The sequence below is a fragment of the Hypanus sabinus genome, chromosome 1, assembly GCF_030144855.1.
Source record: "Hypanus sabinus isolate sHypSab1 chromosome 1, sHypSab1.hap1, whole genome shotgun sequence".
In the NCBI taxonomy this organism is placed as follows: domain Eukaryota; kingdom Metazoa; phylum Chordata; class Chondrichthyes; order Myliobatiformes; family Dasyatidae; genus Hypanus; species Hypanus sabinus.
In genome coordinates, this window is record NC_082706.1 from 186,242,450 (window position 1) to 186,253,030 (window position 10,581).

Here is a 10,581-nt window from a genome sequence, read left to right on the forward strand (position 1 = left end):
ATCTGCAAATCTTGTCGGTGTCCCGTGCTCTGCATACAGATAATAAAAAGCCAGTGTCTGGAGAAGTCCTTACAGGGACGATAAAGCTGATAGGGTTCTGTTAAGTCACTCGCCTACACTGCAATTTGACGCACACAAAGTTGTACAGATTACAAAAAAATTCTGAGTTGATCTGCAGTGGAAGATATTCCTTGGTCACGAGGAAATTCCAGTTGGTCTGTCTCAGAACAGTTTATCAGTTGATCAGGCTGCTTTTTTTTGTTTGTCAGTGTTTCATAATTTTTACTTAGCTATATAGCTTCATACAGAAATATTTAATAAAATACTTGTATTGTTAGCAGATACATTGCACAAGAATTAATAAATATAGAACTATCTTAAATAAGATCAGTCTTTCAATGTAATTGTGACAGATCAAAGACTTGTGATCTGTGATGTCTGAATGCTTCAAACACAAGGTAATAAATAGCAGTATGGTGATCCAATGTCTTTAAGTCTATGCCAACATAAACACTTGCCAATTTTATTGTTATAGACAACACATTAATGAAAAATAGATCTCTATCCTTTCAAACATATAGTATAACATGCAAATCTAGACACACCATGCCAAGACATTGAAGTGTAGCCAATGACTTGTCCCAGTTGCAAAAGCTGGCAGCTTCCTATAGTTCCTGTGACAGGACAATGAAAAACAAGTATTAAATATTGCCAAGCTGTACAAAACACACAGCTTCCTTGAATATAATTCATAAGTAATTCAAGTTTTCAATGTTTTAATTTTAATTTTAGGGTAGTGGTGTAAAAGAAACCCTCACAAAAGCTGCAGGTAAGTGAAATTATCTTGATGAATCAAACTAAATCCTGTTAATCGTATTTGTGAAAGTAAGTATATTTGTTTTTTTTTAAATGACTCCCATAAGAGTTAACAGTCAATTTCTAATAAAATGTAATTGATTATACCGCGCTTTGACTTTAATTTTGAATACCACAAACAATCCTTGTTATAGTCAGGAACGGATGAAAGATTGATGGATGAGGCTGAGGACAAGATTGTTAATCTCAGTGTTCGGGGCACTGCAGATGTGAAGTTAATTATTCCTATTCAATTGAACCTTCTCACTTTGACACTTCTACAGAATAACAATATTCTTAGTAAATTCAAAGATAGTCATTAATTATAAATATTTTATTCTATTTGAAAATGGTACCCAGCTAATCTCATTCTTTTCATTATTTCTTTTTTGAGATGAAGGTGTAAGATAGCAAAGCTGACATTTTTTCTCATCCTTAGGTTCCCTGAGAAGTTGTTGATGGGTGCCTTTCTAAACTGCAAATTCTTGCAACATTTGATAGAATTAGTATTTTTATAAATTTACTCAGCCCTAGTAGTCTGGGGCTGGAATTGCATCACACTGGGTATAGGGGGCAGATTTCCATATTTACAAAGAGATTAGTGAGGTTCTTTTTATTTACAAAACTTCTCTACAGTCGCTTTTACTGATAGCTGTGTTTCCTGACGTTTTAAATATCTAATTCAAATTGGCAGTGAGATTTGAACTCATGGTCTCTTTGCTCAACTGCTAACATAAACAGTGTTCTAAACTACTGTCCCTTCTTTGAGTTCGAGTTGAAATGTCTTCCTAGTAAGAATGATGATAATTATGGCAATAACTCACATAGCTACAAGTGGAATGGAAGGATGATAGTGATTTTATGTATTGCACTGTACTACTTCCCAAAGAAAAATAGATTTCATGACATCTGTGAGTTATGATAAACCTGATTCTGATACGGGTCTCTATTGTGGACCGAGAGTGGGAAGGAGATAAGGAGAGGGGAGTCATGGTTGGGAAAAGGTGAAGGGAGAGAGTAGGGAGTGGGGAAGCACCAGAGATACATTCTGTAATGATCAATAAACCAATTTGTTTGGAATCATGTAATCTGGTCTTGTGTCTCAGGGCTGGGTATGTCTGCACCCACGCCAACCCTCACCCCTGGTGTTCCTCCTCTGCCACATGTCCTACACTCCACACGTTGCACTCCACCCTCAGCAGTCCCAACATCCTTTGTTCCTGCCGCATTTACAAACTTGATATATATATATGTGCCTAAGACTTTTGTACAGTACTGTATGTGATTTTCATTTGCCTTGACACTTATTTCTAGCAAAAGTAACTTGCCCCAAATAGCTGTGACACACAAATTTTACCTATATTTTCACCTTTGCTCGTGTGAATAAGTAAGATTGTTGTTTCTTACAGGCCAACCAGGTTTTAATGACTCTGTTTCCCCCTAAATTGTACTATTTTAAAATCCCACATTCTTTGTTCTGAGATGTACAATTTTTTGCAACCTCATATACAGCCTCTCATATGTGCCTGGACTTTTCACTCCCAGCTTCCTGGCCTCAGGATCTTTCCTGGATATTCTGTTTAATCTCACAGGTTGTTGTTCACTGCTACATCAGGGAGATAACCCATATTCTAGCTTCTAGGAGACAAGGCCCCCTCCTTGCAATCCACAAAAGCAACTAGAAAGGGCACTGGGATTTGTCTGCCCTGTAGGCTTTCCAAAGGTACGTGCATCCAAAGATTCCATTTTACAATATTCTCCTCCGTCACCTTGCACAAAGCAAACCTCCTGCTGTCTTAGTTTTTTCACAGAATCCAGATACACCTCACTCTCCCAACCCCTTGCTATCATGTTATTACTCAGTCAATCATAACGTTGTGCTATTGTTGATAAAGTGCTAGTGTGCTGTGGTACGTCCCTCAAATAAAAACTAGCTTACCCAATTTGCACCAGCCCACAGGTGTAAGAATGTGCAGTATTAGAACATTCTGAACTGAAACTGACAGAGTGAAATCTCACACAGGGAGACCTGACTAAACTGGTCTGTGAACCCTCATGGCTGGTGTTCTTTATGGGTCTTCCAATTGGCATCAGAGAAACCCACACTGCTGTTTTAATGAAGCTAATTTTTCTGGCTATGCAGTCCTCACTGCAATGCTAAACCTATTTCACATGTCTTTACATTCTGTTCATAAATTTAAATAAATACAATCTATGCCATTTCTACAGTTCCCTTTCTCCAATTTCATATTCAATTGCAGAAACAGGAAAATATTTATATGGTTCCCAGGCTCCCAAAGCAAAGCAAAACTAAAATGGGCCAGCAAAAGTAATTCTGCAATGGGCTGGTACATTGCTGATGGATAAACTAAACTGGGTATCCTGGTTAGCAGTGATGAGTAGTGAAGATTTGAATAATCAAAGGCTTTTATTTGTTAACTTGCAATATGATAATGAGCTACTCCATATATTTTGAACTTTGAGTTAATGTTATACATCTATAAACAATTTATCTGCACAAGTGATGTATACTGTAAATTTATCAAGAAATGGGAAAAAGTAAGTTAAAATACAGCAATTTGACCCAATTTGACCTCTGATTACCAAAGCCATTAAGGAAAGATTGAATAGGTTAGGACTTTGTTCCTTGGAATGTAGAAAATTAAGAGGAAATTTGACTGAGGTACAGACAAGGTATATGTAAGCAGGCTTCTTCCACTGAGGTTGGGTGGGATTGCAACCAGAGGTCATAGGTTAAGGATGAAAGGTGTAAAATTTAAGGGGAACATAAAATACCCCTTAAGTTTTTTTCAATCATATGATGAGTAAGAGGGAGGTGAGAGTTAATGTTAGACTACTGGAAAATGATGCTGGTGAGGTAGTAATGGGGGTCAAAGAAATGGGAAATTAACTTAATGGGTACTTTGCACCAGTCTTTACTGTAGAAGATACTAGCAATGTGCGAGAGGTCAGTGAGCATCAGGGAGCATGAGTGAGTGCCATTGCTATTACAAAGGAAAAAGTGCTAGGCCAACTTAAACTTAAGGTGATAAGTCACCTGGACCAGATGCACTACATTGCAAAGTCCTGAGAGCGGTGGAGAGGATGTTTCTTATGGTGGGGGTATCCAGAACTAGAGGGCACAACCTCTAAATTGAAGGGTGGCCTTTTTGTACAGAGGTAAGGAGGAATTGCTTTTAGCCAGAGAGTAGTAATTCTGTGGAATGATCTGCCACAGTCTGCAATGGATGTCAAGTCTATGGGTATATTTAAGGCGGAAGTTGATAGTTCCCTGATTGGTCAGGGCATCAAAGGATATGGCGAGAAGACAACTATATGGTATTGAATGCAATCCGGGATCAGCCATGATGGAATGGTGGAGCAGAGTCGATAGGTTGAATGGCCTAATTCATCTCCTATGTCTTATGGTCTAACATAGGAAACCTCTTCACTCAGAGAATCGTGAGAGTCAGAAAAGAGCTCTAGTGATGCACGCAAGCTCGAATTCACCATTTAAGAGGAGTTTGGATAGCTACATGGATGGCAGGGGTATGAAGAGCTATCGTCCAGGTGCTTGTCGATGGTAGTAGTTTAAATGGTCTGGCATGGACTAGATGGGCTGAAGGGCCTGTTTCTTTGCTGCTCTTTGCTATGATTATAATGCTCCCTGTTTTTGTTCTTAGTTTTACATTGAAAAGAAAATTAACAAAACCTTTCACAAGGAAGTTTCCCCAAATTTCTCCATTCGCCATTAGTGACCATCTAAAATGCATGACCTTGAATTACTGACTTTTTAAGCCAGAGAAAGTAGTCCTTTTCTTTTCACTGTATCATAGCATCCTGTATTTTTTTTTTTGAAACTCTTGTTAAATCGCTTGAGCACACTAGCATTTTAACATTGAGACACTAGGGACAGCAGATGCTGGAGGGACTTCACAGGTCAGGTAGCATCTGTGGAGGGAAATAGACATAAAATTTTGTTTCACCCCTTTCATAGCAATAGATGTAGAATCTCGACCTGAAATGTCAACTGTCCATGATCCCTTCACAGACGCTACCTGACCTGCTGAGTCCCTCTTGTATCTTGTGCTCTTCTGGCAACTCTTGTGTTGCTCAATGTTTCAACATAATTTCTTCCCTTGTATTCTGCTTAGCCCCCAGTCAGTGTCACATGAAGCCATGGGAGGGGGTGGTGGATTGGTTGTTTGAGCAGCTGGTGCATATCACAAGTCTTGGTTATGCGACCATTGACGCCAGGCAGACAATCTCTGAAGTGTATTGGTAATGGCTGGGGCCACCTGTCCTGTAAAGACACTGCCCAGAAGAAGGCAATGACAAACCACTTGTGCAGAGAAATTTGCCAAGAACAATCATAGTCATGGAAAGACCACGATGACCTATGTCATACTACACAGCACAGAATGAATGAACTCTAATTTATTTATCAAACTCAAAATACTATTTGCACTGTTCATTGCTTTAAGAACTTACAAATTCACAAAGTTATGAATTTAAACCAATGTTTCCATTCTCCCAGTTTCCTTATCCTGCTAGTAGATATATTCCAATCCTTCTTCCGCAAGAATCTTTAAAACATCTCCATCCCCAATAAATAAATTTTGCTCATTTCTACTGTCTGACTAGAGTGGGTGAAGGGTTGGGTTAGTAAAGAAGTCTTCTGTTTTAAGGTTGAATACCTGGAAAGAGCTAATTCTTCAGGTTTTCCTGTGTAATCTGCAGGCTCCCCTTGTTTTTTCCCCAACCTGGGGACACCCCCATTGGCAAGTTAGTGGCTTCTCAGGCAGAAATGCTATAGTTCAAGTCCTGAAATTAGAAAGTAGGAAGGTCTGTGGAGATAATATTCTTCTTCAAGGAAGCAGGTGCTGTGATTGGTTCTCAGAGGGGACCTAATTGGTGGGTTTACCCTGATCATGGTTGAGAGTCCAGTGATCAGGCAAGTCAATGATAGTTTGTGAGAAGGTATGATAGTGGCTAATAGGTGCAAAAATTGGGTCTCTTAATGGTTCTGACATGTTAGCAAATAGATGATGAGAGAGCTGGGAGTCAGAGTCTGAAGGTAATAAGGTGCTCAATTATGTGTGGATTGGAAAAGAAGGGCTTGATAGTGGCTGAAGCAATGATAGTCGATGGGAATAAATAATTGATCAGTGCATGAATGGTTGTAGTGGCTGACAAATGGTTGTCAAGAGTTCTGATGGTGAGGCAAGTTTATTAAGTAGCTTATTATGTCTGGAAAAAGTGCCCCAGTCTTTCTCTAAGAGTATAACTCCTGAGATCCAGTCCTTTTCATCTTTCCTCAAGTGCCAGATTTTCCAAAGCACAGGGAATTGAAGGGCAACAGCATTAAGGTGTATTGCTTTAAACAAAAGCGAGACATCTACCAACCAGAAGATCTCCCACAACGACCCAAAACTCACGGCTTATTTTAACTGATGAATTTTGTGGTTCATCAGTTGAAATAAGCAGTGGCATCTTCTGCCCTGACATTGACTGCCCTTGTACTGTACCAGCGGACTGCTCATGGAGACCAATGGGGCATCATCACCTTCCACTGATGACTGTTCCTAGGCTTGATGCAGGTGTGGCATCCACTATGAAGATGTGTAGGCTCCCAAGAGGAAGACAGGATGTTGTGCTTTTGTTGTTATTGGTTGTTATAAATATGTATTATATCTCTAAGGTGCCTAAGACTTTTGCACGGTACTGTATTGATCAATGTGAAGTGGAAAGTAATTTTTTAAATCTTGTGGGAGCAAAGCATGTTGGGAATGGTGAGGGTGGAGCACAGAGAAGGAGTGCCAGGAGTTGGTGGGGGGGGGGGGGTGGGGGGAGAATTGTGGTGCGGGTGCAGACACACCTAACCTGAGATATCATGCAAGGCCATTTGATTCCAGACAATTGTTTTGTTGCTGTCCCTCCCTTCCCTCTCCTTTCCCTCTTCCTTCCCCTTTTCCCAACCATGATTCCCTTCTCCCTGCCCTCTTCCCACTCTCAGTCCACAATAGAGACATATATTAGAATCAGGTTTATTATCACTCACCTATGTCATGATTTTCTTTTGCTGTAGCAGTACAGTACAATATATAACTGCACAAAAGTCTTAGGAAATCTAGCTATATACAGTGCCTATAAAAACTATTCACCTCCCTTGGAAGTTTTCCTGTTTTATTGTTTTACAACATTGAGTCACAATGGATTTAATTTGTTTTTTTTTGACACTGATCAACAGAAAAAAGACTCATATCAAAGTGACTACATATTTCTACAAATTGTTCTAAATTTATTACTATTCTTAAACACGATATAATTGATTGCATAATTACTCACTCCTTCAAGTCAGTATTTAGTAGATGCACCTTTGGTGGCAATTACAGCCTGGAGTCTGTGTGGATAGATCTCTATCAGCTTTGCACATCTGGACACCTACACATCTTTGCCCATTATTCTTCACAAAACTGCTCAAGCTCTGTCAGATTGCATGGGGATCATGAGTGAACAGCCCTTTTCAAAAACACCCAAAAAGAAACAATTGGATTGAGGTCTGGACTCTGACTTGCCACTCCAGGACATTAACTTTGTTGTTTTTAAGCCATTCCTTTCTGCTTTATGCTTGGGGTCTTTGTCTTGTTGGAAAACAAATCTTCTCCCAAGTTGTAGTTCCCTTGCAGACTGCATTAGGTTTTCCTCCAGGATTTCCCTGTATTTTGCTGCATACATTTTACACTCTACCTTCACAAGCCTTCCAGGGTCTGCTGCAGTAAATGCTAACCTTGCATTTGCCTTTCTTATCACCCAGAGCATGATGCAGCCACCACCATGGTTCATGGTAGGAATGCTGCGTTTTTGATGATGTGCAGTTTTCAGCTTACAGCAAACATAGCAGTTGGTCTGATGGCCAAAAAGTTCAATTTTGGTTTCATCAAATTATAGAACCTTCTTCCAGCTGACTTCAGAGTCTCCCACATGCCTCTGGCAAACTCTTGAGTTTTTTCCAACAGTAGCTTTCTCTTTGCCACTCACCCATAAAGCTGTGACTGGTGAAGCACCCAGGCAACAGTTGTTGTATGCGCAATCTCTCCATCTCAGCAACTGAAGCTTATAAGTCTTCCAGAGTTGTCATAGGCTGTTGGTAGCCTCCCTCACAAGTCCCCTTCTTGCACGGTCATTCAGTTTTTGAGGATGGCCTGCTCTTGGAAGACTTACAGCTGTGCTATTTTCTATCCATTTCTTGTATCCATCTCCTGACTTGTGCTTTTCAATAACCATTTACTAGTTTTTGGCAGAATTGTTTGGAGTGTTCTTTTGTCTTCCTGGTGTAGATTTTGCCAGGATACTGACTCACCAGCAGTTGGACCCTCCAGATACAGGTGTATTTTTACTACAATCAATTGAAACACCTTGACTGCACACAGATTTGTATATAGCCAGGACACCCAACTAATTATGTGACTTCTAAAACCAATTGGCTGCACCAGTAATGATTTGGTGTATCATATTAAAGGGGGTGAATTCATATGCAATTAATTATTTTGTGTTTTATATTTGTAACTAATTTAGGTGTCTTTGTAGACCATAAGACATAGGAGCAGAATTAGGCCATTTGACCCATCAGGTCTGCTCCACCATTCAATCATAGCTGATCCTTTTTTCCCCTCTTCAGCCCCACTCCCCAGCCTTCTCCCCGTAACCTTCGATGCCAAGTCCAATCAAGAACCTATCAAGCCCTACCTTAAATACACCCAACGACCTGAACTCCACAGCTGCCTGTGGTAACAAATTTCACAAATTCACCACCTTCTGTCTGAAGAAATTTCTTTGCATCTCTGTTTTAAATGGACACCCCTCTATTCTGAGGCTGTGCCATCTTGTCCTAGAATCCCCACCATGGGAAATATCCTTTCCATATCTACCATGTCTAGGCCTTTTCAACATTTGAAAGGTTTCAATGAGATCGCCCCTCATCCTTCTGAATTCCAGTGAGTACAGACCCAGAGACCTCAAATGTTCCTTGTATGATAACCCTTTCATTCCCAGAATCATCTTTGTAAACCTCATCTTAACTCCCTTCGATGCCAGCACATCTTTTCTTAGATAAAGAGCCCAAAGCTGTTCACAATACTCAAGGAGAGGCCTCGCCAGTGTCTTATAAAGCCTCGGCATCACATCCTTGCTCCTGTATTCTTGACCTCTTGAAATGAATGCTAATCTTGCATTTGCCTTTCTTATCACCAACTCTACCTGCCAGTTCACCTTTAGAGTATTCTGCACAAGGACTCCCAAGTCCTTTTGCATCTCAGATTTCTGGATTTTCTCCCCATTTAGAAAATAGTCTGCACATTTATTTCTACTACCAAAGTGCATGACTATTTATGTTTCTTGCCCATTCTCCTAATCCGTCCAAGTCCTACTGTAGCCTTCATATTTCCTCAACACTACCTGCCCCACCACCAATCATCACATCATCTGCAAACTTGGCAACAAAGCCACCTATTCCATCATCTAAATCAGGGGTGTCAAACTCATTTTAGGTCACGGGCCGGATTGGGCAAAATGCAGCTTCATGAGGGCCGGATCAGTTGGGCGTGTGCGAACGCAGCTTTCATTGCCTCCGTTTTTTCAGCCTGTTCTCATGTGTCTCAGTCTCTGCTATAACAACAAAGTGTTTCACTTCACAAATTCCGTTTCTTATGAAGAAGACTGCTGAGCAAGCATTATTTTTATGATTGGTATTAACACAATCATAGGCTTCATATCGCCGGGCCATTAATAATTAAAATAATAGATCTATCTAAAATGATCTCGCGGGCCGGATATAATTGTATGCCGGGCCGGATATGGCCCGCGGGCCTTGAGTTTGACACCTATGATCTAAATCATTGATATACAGCATTAAAAGTAGTGGGCACAACAAAGATCTGTTTTCACTTTGACACAAAAAGTCTTTTTCTGTTGATCAGTGCCAAAAAAGCCAAATTAAATCCACTGTGATTCAATGTTGTAAAATAATAAATCATGAAAATCTACAAGGTGGGGGCGTGTTGAATAATTTTTTATCGGCACTGTATATGCCTAAGACTTTTGGGCAGAATTGTACGTGGATCTATTTGCAAGGTTTTTAAATGTAAAGATTTTTTTCCATTTTGTTTAACTTTTTCCACCATATTTCCAAAGGTTAAGTAACATTCAAAGGCTCTGGCCATTAAGCTAGCTTCTGACAACCTCGAGCCTGGGTGAGGGGCTTCATCAATCATTAAAGCCATTATGTTAACACGGCCCAATCAGTGCTGCAGCCACTCCCCTGTTGTACCCGGCCATGCTGTGTAGTGGAGAGCACACAGCATCAGGGAGCATGCAGAAATCCTCAGCATGCTTCAGTGTCAGACAGACAGCCGGGGGCTTTAACTATTTAAACAACCAACCCACCACTTACAAATGGATCAGGTGTCATTAAACCTGTTGAAATTTCAAAGTAAATTGTGCTTTTATTACAACATTTAAAAAAGGTGAACTGACTCCATCCAGTTATTTTTGGGGTTAAAATTCAACTCTCTTTAATGGAGTCCCAATCCTGTAGATGTATTTAAGAAGAAGTGTTGCACCAATGCTATCCCTGGGGTATCATAGTTCCAAACATTCTCCAATACTTCTTAGTCTGTCCAAGTTGCCACATTTCCTCTTGCATTAAACACTTGAAACTTTAATTAC

At 40.2% G+C, this 10,581-nt stretch overlaps 1 protein-coding gene across 3 annotated transcripts in view; it reads left to right on the forward strand.

Annotated features, from left to right (window-relative positions):
* zfhx4 (zinc finger homeobox 4) overlaps positions 1-304 on the forward strand; it is a 268,897-nt gene extending 268,593 nt beyond the window's left edge. For all 3 annotated transcript variants that reach the window (XM_059983216.1, XM_059983231.1, XM_059983225.1), the window contains one exon: positions 1-304. This exon is cut by the window's left edge and continues 4,131 nt beyond it. The gene's annotated coding sequence lies outside the window, so the exon portion shown is untranslated.
* Positions 305-10,581: the final 10,277 nt, after the last annotated feature.